Source organism: Amphibalanus amphitrite, unplaced genomic scaffold (genome assembly GCF_019059575.1).
Source record: "Amphibalanus amphitrite isolate SeventyFive unplaced genomic scaffold, NRLGWU_Aamphi_draft 000075F_arrow, whole genome shotgun sequence".
NCBI lineage: Eukaryota > Metazoa > Arthropoda > Thecostraca > Balanomorpha > Balanidae > Amphibalanus > Amphibalanus amphitrite.
This window is the reverse complement of record NW_024881571.1, coordinates 270,067-285,146: the sequence shown is the minus strand read 5'-3', so window position 1 is coordinate 285,146 and position 15,080 is coordinate 270,067. Positions and strand designations below refer to the sequence as shown.

The 15,080-nt window shown below is 51.1% G+C and overlaps 1 protein-coding gene across 3 annotated transcripts in view; it reads right to left on the bottom strand.

Annotated features, from left to right (window-relative positions):
- Positions 1–15,080, bottom strand: part of LOC122379321 (UV radiation resistance-associated gene protein-like) — a 53,461-nt gene that overhangs the window by 9,851 nt on the left and 28,530 nt on the right. The gene's annotated exons all lie outside the window — the stretch shown is intronic.

Genomic DNA, 15,080 nt, shown 5'->3' with positions numbered 1-15,080 from the left:
CACCCCTGAGGCGGCCGCTGCCCGTACGTTTAGGAGCCCATTGTCGTGACGTCATGACTGTGGACAAAGGTCGCGGTAGGGGCTCTCCCGGCAGCCGGACGGTGACTCATACGTTGAGCTTGTCTCTCGCCGCGCCTGCGGGCATATTGGTAGTACTAGGGACGGCCAGCATATGACCGCGGTTTTCGGCGACATTGTCAATTCGTTTTTCGACTCTGCTGTTCGCTGCAAGACCAATACACATAGAAAACGGCTCGGGCATTTGGAGAAGAGCGGCTACTCTGAGGCGAGGGAAGAACACGGAGATTCACACAAACGACCTGACTAGGTTGCACCGGCCACAGTCGACCGAGGTGGGCTTCCGCGCCCTTAAAGACGCCTCTGACTGGCCATTGCGCTGACACCCTGGTCGGACCACGGTCATTGATCGGACCCTGCCACTGGTTCGTGCTCAGGCTGCCTTAGCGGGTAGACCTGCTCGACCAGACGCCCCACTGGTGGGCGAGTGCTCGGTTCCGACTTTCACCGCCGGTCCAACAGCGTTCTGCTGGTTCCCGCCGATCCGGTTACGACACCGCAAGTGCCGTACCGACTCGGGCGTCCCAGGTGGGCGTAACGGTTACCACACCAGTTCGCGACCCCCAGGCTCTGTCAGCCGTCGTACGGCTCTCGGACGGACACTCTAATAGATCAGCCACAGATCAATAGGTTGTCACAGACCGTCCGTCCAGCCAAGCGCTACCCACAGCGCAGTACGACAATTGGTGACCCCGACGTGATCTCCGTTGTTCGACCTTAGCCTCTCGTCATGCCGGCGGACAGCGCACAGTCCGGCGCCGCAGCTCAAGACCCAGCCAGCGTTCCAGCTTCAGCCTCTGAGTCAACTCATCGGCCCATGGCTAGCTTCCGGCTACCACCATACTCTCCGGAAGAGCCCGACCTGTGGCTACTGCAGGTGCAGTGCGCTTTCGACGTCAGCGGGGTCGACTCCGACGAGCTGAGGTTTAAGCTCCTCGTCGCAAACCTCCCCGCCAACATCGCCGTCCAGGTCAAGGACGTCATCCGGTCATCCCGGTCTTTTGACGTGCTGTGTGCGGCGCTCCAAGCCCGCCTGGCACAGTCACGCGCCGACCGACTACAAGCCCTGCTCGGCCGCCAGCAGCTCGGCGATCAGAAGCCGACGGCGCTGTTGCGCTCAATGCGCAACGAGCTAGCCGCAGCCGGGGACGCCCCGGTTGATACGGAGCTCTTCCGTACCCTGTTTCAACAACGGCTACCGCAGCCCGTCCGTGCTGCCCTCGCCCTCCTGCCAGCCGACAGCACGCTTGACGCACTGGCAGAAGCAGCCGACCGGTACCTGGAAGCTAGCGGACCGGACCCACGGCTATCAGCGATCGCGGCACAGCCGTACACACAGCCGGCACCGCCCATCGCTGCTGCAGTGACAGCCCCAGCGCCAGTTGCAACCCCTGCGCTGGACACCGTCATCGCCTCCCTGGTCGCTAAGATGGAGCGCTTGGAAGCCAGCAACCGACGACTTGAGGACGCCGTGCGACGCGACCGCAGCCGTTCCCGGCCGCGCCAAGCGTCTCGCCAGTCACGCCGCCCGTCACCGGCTCGTCCTTCAACGCCGCCGCACGACGACACGCTGTGTTGGTACCACCAGCGATTCGGCGCCCAAGCGCGCCGATGCAAGTTGCCGTGCTCCTGGATCGCCTCGGAAAACTGAGGCGCCCCGTGCTGATGGCGCAAAGCACGGGCGCCCCTCCTGCCGCGCCACTCCTCTTCGTGAGGGACACGGAGACGGACCGGCAATTTCTAGTCGACACCGGGGCGCAGGTCAGCGTGCTGCCTCGCCGCTGCCTGCCCAACGGGTCTACGCTGACCCCTGCTCCTGTCGGCCAGCAGCTCGTCGCGGCAAACGGCTCACCGATCGCGGTGCACGGCACCTGCCTGCTGGACGTCACCTTGAGTCAGCAGCACCGCCTGAAACATCGATTCTTCGTCACTGACGTCACCACACCCATCTTGGGCACCGACTTCCTGGCCGCACATCACCTCGTCGTGGACGTTGCCAACCAGCGTCTCCTGCGGGACGGCACCGTCTGCGCCAGCGCCGAGCGGTCAAGGCTGTGCTCCATCGGAGTGCGTCTCGTCCGGGAGCAGGCTGCTGCTCGCTTCGCAGTTGTCCTCGCCCGGTACCCGGATGTGACCTCACCAAAACCTGGACCAACACCGGTGAAGCACAACGTGACGCACCACATCGTCACCAAGGGTCCACCGGTGTACCAGCGGCCACGACGCCTCCCGCTGGAGCGCCTTCAAATCGCACGTGCCGAGTTCAACAAGATGCTCCAGCAAGGCACCATTCGACCGTCCAGCAGCAGCAACAGCGGCAACAGCAGCAGCAGCAGCAGCAGCAACGGCAGCAGCAACAGCAGCAGCAGAGGCAACAGCAGCAATACCGGCAACACCACACTGCGGCTTCCCGGCGAGTTCTTCATCAGCAGCCAAGCCTCAGCAGCATCACCGGCCGGTTTCGTACAAGACCTGAAGCGCGCCATGTCTCAGGTGCGGCCGACACTCCCACGTCCGGTCCAGCGCGCCACGTACGTCCCGACGGCACTCCAGACGGCGACACACGTCTTCGTGCGCAGGGACTGTCACCGCTACCCGCTGGACGCTCCATACGACGGACCGTTCCCGGTTACCGAAAGGACCACCAAAACCATCACCATCGACCGTCGACAGAAAAAGGAGGTCATCAGCATCGACCGGTGTAAGGCCGCCTTCCTGGAGACGCCAGACGAATCCGGTCATCGACAGTCTGACCTGCCGACTGTGCAGCCGCACGGTACTCAGTCCAGCGGCCCGCCGGCCGCGCCACCGCTCAGCAATGAGCCCAGCGGCCCGGAGCTTCTGATCTACGGTGACGCACCAACTCGCCCTGCAGCCGTCGCTCGGGCTGACGCTGCACCATTGCAGCCTCAGCCGATACTACGGACGACCCGCTCCGGCCGCGTCGTACGACCTCCGGTAAGATATCGCCATGTCACTTTTGTCCGCGACATGTCTGGCGAGGGGGTACTGTAGGGATCATCTATGCGATTTGTCATCTATGCGATTTGTCATTTCATGTTGTCATTTTTATTTATATTGTCACCGCCTTATTAATCAATCTGTTACCTGTTGTCAATTGCGCGTCAAGTTTGTTTGTTATTTGTAAACCGGCCTGCCGCTGGCCTCAACCTTCCTAGTAACCGCTGTGCCATACGCTATAGAACGTGTCGTGCAAAGGTCACGGCGGCACCCCTGAGGCGGCCGCTGCCCGTACGTTTAGGAGCCCATTGTCGTGACGTCATGACTGTGGACAAAGGTCGCGGTAGGGGCTCTCCCGGCAGCCGGACGGTGACTCATACGTTGAGCTTGTCTCTCGCCGCGCCTGCGGGCATATTGGTAGTACTAGGGACGGCCAGCATATGACCGCGGTTTTCGGCGACATTGTCAATTCGTTTTTCGACTCTGCTGTTCGCTGCAAGACCAATACACATAGAAAACGGCTCGGGCATTTGGAGAAGAGCGGCTACTCTGAGGCGAGGGAAGAACACGGAGATTCACACAAACGACCTGACTAGGTTGCACCGGCCACAGTCGACCGAGGTGGGCTTCCGCGCCCTTAAAGACGCCTCTGACTGGCCATTGCGCTGACACCCTGGTCGGACCACGGTCATTGATCGGACCCTGCCACTGGTTCGTGCTCAGGCTGCCTTAGCGGGTAGACCTGCTCGACCAGACGCCCCACTGGTGGGCGAGTGCTCGGTTCCGACTTTCACCGCCGGTCCAACAGCGTTCTGCTGGTTCCCGCCGATCCGGTTACGACACCGCAAGTGCCGTACCGACTCGGGCGTCCCAGGTGGGCGTAACGGTTACCACACCAGTTCGCGACCCCCAGGCTCTGTCAGCCGTCGTACGGCTCTCGGACGGACACTCTAATAGATCAGCCACAGATCAATAGGTTGTCACAGACCGTCCGTCCAGCCAAGCGCTACCCACAGCGCAGTACGACACTAGCACCACTTTAAGTCAAGAAGGGAAATTGGGAGCTGCTATTCGGGCACCGGGAATGGTTTCATGCACTCCTTGCAAGGTCCAGTGCTTGACTTTAGCATTGTTGACTTTGCGTGACGTCATTTATGACGTCACTAAGGCCATGTAACTTTTTCGTCAATAACTCCTGATCAGATGGAGCTAGAGAGTCGGGAAAGCCACCATTGGACTCAGGAAGACCTGCCGAATCGAATGATATGCGATATGACCTCCTTCAACCATTTTCGTGACCTGAGGGGCTCCGACCTGACCTTGACCCGAGGTTAACATCTTAACCCTCGCTGGCACAGGGGGGGGGGGGGGTATGATCGCGACGAAACTTTTGGCACCCTCGCATTGATCAATTTTACACCTACCCTGAAAATTGCATGACCCTGACCCCAATGACCTTTGACCTGTGACCTCTTTTCCGTGACCATGTTTGGCCGAAATCGCGATTCGGCGTATGTCGGCTCGCATTAGCCGCGCGTTTGCAAGCTTTTCGTGGTTTCAAACGTTCAAACATGTGATTTGATGTTGCTCCCATACATTAGGATGGGTGTCAAGGTCACCTGAAGGTCAGGTCAGGTCATTGACCTTTGGTGACCTCGCGGGTGACCTCGGTTCACTTTTTCGAGTTTTACATGTTTCTAGGCTAGTTTTTGGAGCTGAATTCTAATTAAGCAACCAATTGAACATTTACGAAGTAGTTTTGGTGCCTTCGTAACATGTTACGAAGCTGTCAGAGGCGGTTGACACGTATTACGAATACCCGTCACAACCCCTACCGGTTGACCTGACCTGACCTGACCCGACCTGGTCTAAATGCTTAAAGACATCATCTCTGATCAAAACTAATACGATATTCGTGATCAGCTCCCCGGAAAACCACATAGCAGCCACAATTTACGACTTTCTAACAGGTCCCGATTTTCCCGGTTTTCGGGTCATTGACCTGACCTGGAAGGTCACCCGATGACCTAGGACCTTAAAATTGGGTATCATCGGCTTCCTCTCGTGACGGGCAACACGCTCGTTTTTTTCGCGAGGCTCTAGCTCGATCAGGGGCCAAACGCGAGGGGGGTCGTACCAACCCCCCCCCCCCCTTGTGCCGTCGAAGGACGCAAAATTGCCTGTGCCGGTGAGGGTTAAGTTGACTTCACCCGAACACCAAGTATAGCATTCAACGCGCCTGAGCTAGACAAACACGATTATGCCAAAATCGCGGCAGTGCGACCATTTTTGGCAAAGTAATTAACCTAAAACCGAGCCCGTGCCTTGTGGCACTTACCTGACCTAAGAGGTCACTGGCTGGCCTGACCTAAGACCTTAAAATCGGGTAGTACCTAATTTTTGCGTCTTATAACGGCACACAAGCTTGTTTTTTTCGCGACGCTCTAGCTCAATTAGAGGCGAAACGGCGAGGGAGATGTACCAAATACCAATCCCCGGTCAATGTAGAAAACCAATCGGTCCGGCCAGGGTTAAATACCGGAATTGTGATCTAATGTAAAAAGACGGCCCAAGGTAACCCGACGTCAGTGACAGGTGTCCTATATTTGCAGCGTCTTATATTCACGAAGGTTTCAATTTCCACTTTCTTCAGCCGAGTGATGGTTGTCAATAGCAAGACTCTCTAAATACAAGCCGTAATCGCCACGCAATATGTGGAAGGCTTTTGATGTCAATGCATACATAAATGCATACATAAAACGCGCTTTTCACAAAATTCATAAACTCAAGCGCATCTGTTTTTAATGACCAGTCAGCTGCGCATGGATGCGTGCAGGCCACACAGGTCAGCGTAAGCCGGGCGCGGCGGCCGAGCCGAAACTGGGGCGGGGCGGGCGGTAGTTGGGTAGGAAGAGCGGCTCCTGCAAATTTTGCGCAAATATGCGCAGTTAGCTTTTATGTTGCCCTGGTGTAAATTTAAATCCTACTTCATCTCACAAAAAATCAGGGTGGAACTAGATGGGACTACCTGTTGTTTCCTTACCTAAACTTTGCAGTTATATTCCAGAATCACTGTAGGAGAGCCTTCATAAAAAAGCTGTAGTACATCTTAGTTAGGGAAAAATTATACCAAAAATTTTGCACTGACCAGTCGGCAACTTCATAACGAACATTTTGATGCATAATATGTGGGATTTCAATTTGGTGTCTATCAGCAATAAGACTCTGAATATCCGCCTCAAAAAACCTCTTGCTCCGCGTTAGTTTCCGAGTTCTGGGATACCCCATCTTCGGGGGCTGATTACAGCTATTTTTGGTCACCCGGATTAGTTTTTTTGGCCTAAGTATAATAATTTGATCAATTTCAAATCGATCTATATAAAAAATAATCCGAAACTCCGGAATCGCCCGTGGCCTCTCGTGAGGGCGTTTCCGACCAGTGTGCCACGTAGCGATACGCGGAAGGCGGCGTTAGAAAGAGCGTCAAAAATAATGATGAAATCACTTCGGTCAATTGTTTGGTCAGGTCAAAGGTCAGGTCACCAGAGGTCATTGAAGGCAAAATTTCGCCGATTTCCAGGTCGAATGTCGACAATTTCCAAGATGTCAACGCATAACTCGGGAACCAATAGAGCTACAGCGCCGCGGAAAAGCGCATTCGATAGCCCTGTTAACGCCCTTTCTCAGTAATTCTCTCAGATTTGACCTAACGTCAACGGTTTTGCCTGCAGGGGGCAAAAACTGCAAAAATAGCCGATTTTTTTTTCGGAAACAGTTCTTCTGCAATACCTAACTTTTGACCCAAGCCTTGCACGAGCTTACTTTTACCAGCATCGTGTTCCTCTTGTCAAGACGCATCGAATGAATTGAATGATTTGAATTTGACCTCAGGCCAAGGTCATGACCTGACCTGAAAGGGTCATGTTGCATATCATTCGATCCGTATCGTCGAGCTGAACACATCTAATGCGTTTTCATCGCTCTAGCATGCCTCTATCAAAAGTTATTTGTGAAAAACTGTTAGATACCATTCGTGACCTAAGATGACCTCAGGGCATAAACAGGGGTCGCGGACACCATTTTCATGTTCAGTGTGTCTAAACCACTTGTAATTCAGTGTTAAGGAGTGTTTATAATGTCTTTCGTCCAAAGAGGCGCATTTCAATTTTCTCTCATTGACTTATAACGGGGAGGTCGCAAAATTGACCTGACCTTAGGTCATCGATATCAAAATTCTGAGATATACATTTTGTACGTGCTATTGCTCTTAGCAATCGCTGAAGGTTTCAAAGCGATCGGTCACTCGGTGTAGCTATGACAGACATTGAAACTTTTATGAGGTGAGGTCACCTCAAGTGACCTGGTGACCTGACCTTGAATGACCTTAGTCTGAAAATTTCACAACATGTGTAGAATTGATGTATGATAAGGTGTACCAAAAACGGCGGCGCTCCGCGCCGCCGTTTTTGAGATATTCGCGAAAAACCACAAGGGGGTGTTCAAACACCCCCCCCCCCAGCAGGGCGCGGGTTAAATGTGCGGAGGCTGAATGTCATAGGGGAGAGTTTGGCAAAGCGGCCATCCGGGACATAGAGGCCACCTATCGTTTTAGTCCTCCACAGCTGGCGTCAACTCCAATTTATGTTTGCTTATTGTATCCTTCTCATTGCGGTCGTTCGAATGAGCCAGACCCGATTTCCGGCCCATTGCCATTGTTCTGTGCTAGAAGGAAAACATTTTTTCCAGTCCACCAATTATTTTAACGATTTTCAAATGTTGTTGTTTTATTTCATAACCGTTTGGAATTTTATTTAAGCGCTCTCGTTCATGGAAGGTGTGGTTATCGTAAATGTCTTTTACCGTTTTAAAATGCTTTTTGCCTCACTAATAGCCGGGATGAAATATTTTTGCCTCGGACGGTATGCCCGGGGTAAAGTGGACAGGGCAAAGTCGCCAGCTCCAAATTGGCCATAAGTTGAATGTTTCCATCTGGACAAAAAACGTTATTGATATTGAGATGCATCGTCATTTATTCATTTCGGCCCCTTCTCGGTTATATGAGTTACCAAATGATGTAATTAAATGTTTTTCAATGAATGTCCTTTTTTGTTTACCTGCAGGTGAAAAAATGACAACTTAAACATCCATCCTCGTTTAAGCTCAATGGGGGCGAAGTGACGAGGGGGTCGTATATACCCTTCAGCCCTATGTAGAAAACCTTTAGGTCGGGCGAGAGTTGAGCTCCACTTTCTAGTTAGTACAATGCACATACTATCCAGTAGCGGCGGAACACCTTCAATTACGGGGGGGGGGGGCACTGCCGACTTTTGGTCCCATTCTTTCCAGTTCTATGCAACGTCCATAGGGTTAATGTTCCCGCGCCCCGTAGGGCTATCGGCGGACCCTACCGCCCGTAGGGGAGGGGTCGTTTCGGCCCCCCCCCCTAAGATCTCGGAAATTTACCGGCCGATTTTCAAAATTCAAAGGGTGTTCGATAGCCCCACCGGGGAACTACCTTGTGACCAAATTTCATTGACCTAGGTCAAACCGATGACGTCACAGGTCAGGTCAAAGGTCGGATTTTCACCGTTCACAGGCATTTCAAGAAATGTGTTGTGAAATCGAGTAAATTGGTAATTTATTGAATACCATCGCTTTGCTATATGAGGTCACTGATACCAGGTCAGGTCACAGCGAGGTCAGGTCACCGGGGGTCACAATATGAAAGTGTCGTGTAATACATGTTTTATGGTCCATTTTACATGACAAATGCGATTATGTGTGTTAGGCAGCCTTTGGGCCCAGCCTAGGTCACGTTTTGGTGAAGGTCAGGTCAAGGTCAGGTCAAATTCAGGCTGGTTCAAAAGCTACCTGGGAGGTCACACGCAGCGCGTAAGGGTTGGCGATACACTGTCGGCGCCTCTGAACATTTCCATCGGCACTTTCCAGGGGACGTGCCTTGGAGCGCTACTGTTCAACATCGCGTCCAACGACATTGCATGTCATGTCCCAACCGAGCTCAATGGTTTCCGTATAACATTTGTTAGATATGCTGACGACACTCAGATCGCAATCACAGGTCCCCGTGCTAGGATTTTAGATATGAAAACCTCTCTAGAAAGTGTCTTAAATGTTTTACAAACATGGTTTATGCAAAATGGAATGCTTGTAAACGCGAGTAAAACTGAGATTCTTTTATGCGGGGATAGGCGCCAACTCAAAGCAATTAGCGTGATTCCCACAATTCGTTTCATGAACCAGGAGCTTCAATTTTCATCCAGCGTTAAGAACCTCGGCGTAATCATGGATCAGACTCTGTCCTGGGAGCTGCATGTGACTCATGTTACCAGCCGATGTATAGGTATACTCATTGCTCTTTCACATGCTAAACATATCTTACCACCTGATGTCTTACCTCGCCTGATCGACGCGCTCGTGTTTTCACATATCCGCTATTGTGTACAAGTTTATGGCAGTGCTAACCTGACTGTGATTGCGAAAGTACAAAAAGTGTTTAATCTCGCCGCTAGAGTGCTGTCAGGCCGCCGCAAATACGATCACATATCTGATGTACTTCGCGATTTGGAATGGCTAGATGCTCAACAGTTTGTGAAATTCTCTGACATATGTTTGCTTCATAAGATTTTGACGAGCGGTGAACCATGTGCAATTCGATCTAGTCTTTCATACAATCATGAGACCATCCATCGTACAACTCGACAGTCAGATCACTTGAACCCAGGACGTGCTCACAACAACCATGGAAAGAGACTTTTTACATATCGTGCCGCTAGCCTTTACAACCAATTCGTTATCAGTGAAAACATCCATGTCACTTCAATACGCATGCTTAAACGCCAGGTTCGTGCCGCGATTAACCATGTGTGATTATCATGTATGACGACGGTCTATGAATAGCCCTGTACTGTGGAATGACCGGATTATGTGAAATAAATAAATAAATAAATAAATTAGGTCAAATTTCAAAGTTGATATTTTTTGCATAAAATGGGTATTGATTCGATGCAGCTCGTCACGGGAGTCTAATGGTGGTCTTTGTTTTGCTCTACGATGTCTAGATTTGCCAAAAATTGTGTTTGAAAATTTGACGTCATCATTTTTGAACAGTTTTTTCGCTATAACTTGGCCAAAAAACGAGGTATTGATCTGAAATTTGGTATGTGGATAGAAGACGGTAGGTACTATTACATATAGTCCGTTTTTTTCAAAGCTCAAAAAACTTTTTGGATTTTTTGGCAAATATATCCAAAAAATACTTTTTTGATTTTTGGGGGTCAAAACTCAAAAATTTCAAAAATCCGAGATAGCAGTTTCGTAGCCCTGTCAATTCTACACCTGTTATGCCTTGATCATTTTTCTGTATCTTCAAAGCTGTAGGCCTGACAGGTCTTCTCGCGAAGGTCTTTTTTCGGTCGAAAATGACAGAACATGACGTCATTCTGACGTCGTTGGTGGCCAACCTATCATAGGCTCTGGAAAAAATTTTAGTCACAATGTGTAAAATTGATACCCGGAGGGGTCCTGAAAGTTTGGTGGCGATATCTCCAGCCGTTTAGGAGATATCGACGGAAAAGGACAGGGAGGGGCCGTTTCGCCCCCCCCTACGGGTCGCGGGTTAACCCGCGCCCCGTAGGGGGGGGGGCAAAATCAAAGGGGGCACGGTGCCCCGGTGCTCTCCCCGTTCCGCCGCCTATGATACTATCTATATAGGTAAGGTAAGGTCGTGGTGCATGTGCGGCCAAAACAACAAAGCCCTCCGCCATGTGCTGTGAGCTTCTTGCTCTTGCGTCACTAGTTGAAACCGTCTTACAGTGTTGTCTTCATGGCACTGTGACCCTCATATGTGCAAGTGCCATGATCAGCTACGGGCAGCAAGCCCTGCACGAGCGCGCGTGCAAGTGATACCCAAGTGACTAACAGCTTGAACCAGCCCCTCGGGTCAGCTCAGGACTCGGACAATCTCACCACCGCACCGCGCAGATAGAGACAGAACACCTAGCACCACATACTTATTTTTAACAGTGAATGTGCGCAACTACATACACTGTACAAATGTATTGGTGTTTACCAGCCGCAAACGTAATAGGGGGGGGGGGGGTCCGTTGGACACCCCTTGTCGAGCTAGATCTTCGCGGAAAAAAACGAGCGTGTTGCCCGTGACAAGAGGAAGCCGATGATACCCACTTTAACCCTCGCACGACCAGGCCATTTCTCATAACACGAACGACCAGGGGGGGGGTTGTTACGACCCCCCCCCCCTGGCGTTTCGAAACGGAAGGTCGTAGAGCTTAGCGGAAAAAACCAACGGATTGCTCTCAACGAGATCTCGCGATTGGTGGTATATTTTTTGGTCCTAGGTCAACATTTGACCTACTTTTGACCGGTCAAAGGTCAAATTTTCGGAAAAATAGACTTTTTTCAACTTTCGGCGGCGATTGCAGCAGAACGGTGGGAGATATCGACTTGAAACCTTCACTATCGTGTTTCTTGATCAATTCTCTATCGTTTGGTATGTATTTCGTTTCCCTAGCTCTAAAAATGGCGCGTTGGGAGCGCCGGAAGTCGGCAAGGTCACAGTCGGCGGCAGAAATTCGAAAAATCAAAATTTAAATTTTTGAAATCTGATTGTATTTTTGGATTTGGGAGGTCCATTTGCTCCCTATAGAAGCTAATATTGCTGCATATTCCCATTGAGGTGACAAGAATTAGCAAAATAGTGGTTCGGGCGCTTTTCAAAAATAGTACCGGACGCTGTTCCTCTTGTGACGTCATAGCTCCGTGACCTGACCTGACCCGGTCAAATTTCTTATACCATATGATAGCCAATACTTGCCCCAACATGCATGGGAAGTTTCATCACGATCCATCAATCGATGTCCGTACCACCGGCAGGAAACCTCGGGCGTTGGCACTCAGTTTGTGAAAATCCGGCCGGAGGCTGTACCTCTTATGACGTCATAACTCCGTGACCTGACATGACCCGATCAATTTTTTTCGGCAAAAGATGCGCAAAGGTTGCCCCAGAGGTTATTGAAAATTTCAGCCCGCTACGACAAGCCGTTTAGCGTGCACTTCGAAAAAACCTCAGGGGGGGGGGGTTGATACAACCCCCCCCCCCTAGGCGTTCTAGGGTTAAGGTCCTAGATCATTGGTTGACCTTTCAGGTCAGGTCAATAACTCAAAAGTCGAGAAACTCGGGACCTGTCATAACGTCGTAAAGCGTGGCTGCTAGCTAGGTGGTTTTTTGGGGTGCTGATTACGAATATCATGTTATTTTTAATCACAGATGTCTTCATGCATTTGGGCCAGGTCGGGTCAGGTCAGGTCAGGTCAACCAGCAGGGGTCCTGAGGCCTGAGGGGTATTCGTAGTTGGTGTCAACCGACTCTGACAGCTTCGTAACATGTTACGAAGGCACCAAAACTACTTCGTAAATGTTCAAATGGTTGCTTAATTCGAATTCAGCTCCAAAGGCGAGCCTAGAAACATGTAAAACACGAAAGAGTGAACCGAGGTGATCAAAGGTTAATGGCTTGACCTGACCTTCCGGTGACCTTAACGCTCACCCTAATGCATGGGACCAGTATCATCACATGTTTGAACGCTTGAAGCCACGAAGACTGCAAACGAGCGGCTAATGGGAGCCGATATACGCCGAATCGCGATGCGGGCCAAACATGGTCTCGAGAAAAAGGTCACAGGTCCAAGGCCATTTGGATCAGGGTCATGCAATTTTCAGGGTGGGTATAAAATCGGTTAAAGGGACCCTCCCACCTTCAAAAAAGTTAATGAATTGGCATGAAAGTGATGTCGCTAGGTTCAGAAAGAGCGAAAACGAATATCTACCAAATTTTATCGAAAAATATTCACCGGTTTTCAAGATATTAGACTTTTACTTTTGTTTACTTTTTGGGATATCCGCTGTTCCTAGCGACTTTATTTGAAAGTGCGGCATTTGTTGCGCGCAAAGCAGCCTATACCACCGCGTGCTACCAAACGTGTTAGTAAAATATTTAAAAATCGTTAGATCTCCGCTGACGTCACACATTCAGAGGGGTATTCAAAAGCATTAGCCCCTCTGAATCAAAACGCTGCAATTTTGAAATTCAATATTTCCGATTTAAGGCATTTATCGATGTTGTGAGTGCCGAAACCGGTAATTGTGAGCCAGGGACCCCATTTTGGCTATCTTAACTCAAATCTAATGTTAAGGTGGGAGGGTCCCTTTAACTCGAGGGTACTGAAAGTTCCGTCGCAATCGGCCGCTTTTTACGCGAGTTATTTTGCGAACAATCGAGGGGGGTCCGTTCCCCCCCCCCACCGCCGCCGTATACGGGCGAGGGTTAAACATGATCCGATCGCAAATTTCATTTTCTGACTCGATTTTCGTCATAGAAAAATAGAATTAATTGCGATGCAAAGCTTGAGAAGATAAGCGACCATCTATAAATAGCTAGCATGCGTCTACAATAGTTGACGTTAAGTTAATATAGTATAGTTAGTATAGTTAAGTTTTGATGAGGCTTTTAACCCTCGCCGGACCTATTGGTTTTCTACATACGCGCCGGCCGAGGGGGGGGGGGGGGCGGGTACGACCCCCCCTCGCCGTTTCGCCCCTGGTGGAGCTAGCGCGTCGCGGAAAAAACGAGCGTGTGCACCGTTACGAGACGCAGAGATTGGTACCCGATTTTAAGGTCCTAGGTCAACCGGTGACCTCTGAGGTCAGGTCAAGTGCCCCAGGGTACGGTTCAGTTTTTCGTGAATAACTTCGCAAAAAACGGCCGCAGAGCCGCGATTTTGGCAGCATCGTGTTCGCCTCGCTCAGGCGCGTCGAATGATATACTTTTTGTTCGGGTCAGGTCAACTTAGGGTGTTGACCTCAGGTCAAGGTCAGGTCAGCACCCCCAGGTCACAAAGTTGGTCGAAAGAGGTCATGTCGCATATCATTCGATCCGGCAGGTCTTCCTGAGTCCATTGGTGGCTTTCTCGACTCGCTAGCTCAATTTGATCGGGAGTTATTGACGAAAAACAAATATGACCTTGATGACGTCATAAATGACGTCACGGAAGGTCAACATTGCAAAAGTGACGCATCTAACCTTGCAAGGAGTGCATCAAATCACGATTCTGTGTGCTTGAGATAGTTGGAGATCGTTCCCGGCGCCAAAATAGCAGTTTGAATTTTTCCCCATTGACTTATAATGGTGAGGTCACGAATTTGACCTGACCTCATATGACCTTTAGGAAAAATCCGAGATATAAAAATTGTGAGACTCATAATGGATACTAGATCCTGCAAGTTTCATTTCCCTGTGACATCTCCTCTGGCAGTGAGGGCGTTGCGAAGTTGCGACATCTGAAGACCGTGCAGAGGTTCACTTATGACGTCATAGGTCAGTGACCTGACCTGACCCAAAAATGCGGTTGGTGTCAAAAGATGCGGCTTGGATCAAAGGTCAGGTATGCCAAGTTTCAGCTCTCTATCGCCAGCGTGTTCGGAGCTATCGCGAAAAAACCCTATGGGGGGGCGGCACCCGCCCCCCCCCCCCTCGGCCGGCGAGGGTTAAGTGATAAGACGAGTATACATACGAGTATCTATCTTGTGCGCCGTATTAGCGTGGCCATGTCACGCACATAGGTATGTACTATCACTACTACATTTAGATTTTCCCTCTACGGGGACGACCGATGCTACCATTTCTCTACCGGACTTGCATCTGGAGAAGGATGACAAAGTACGTCAGCACGAAGCTGAAGAGGGCCACCATGTTGGTCTTCTGCACGGTGAAGAGGCCCCAGCCGTGGAAGGCCGGCGGCTGACGGGTCTGCTCCATCAGCTGCTGCAGCTGGAAGCGGGCCGCTGGTGACGCGCTGGCCGGCCAGCGGAGCCTGGCCAGCGTCTGCTGCAGCTGCTCCCCCCTCTCGATCAGCCAACTCCCCGCCCAGCTGACCAGCACCAGCCGCAGCACCATGCTCAGCGTGTAAGAGGCGAACCCGATCACCTTCGCCGTGCTGGAGCCT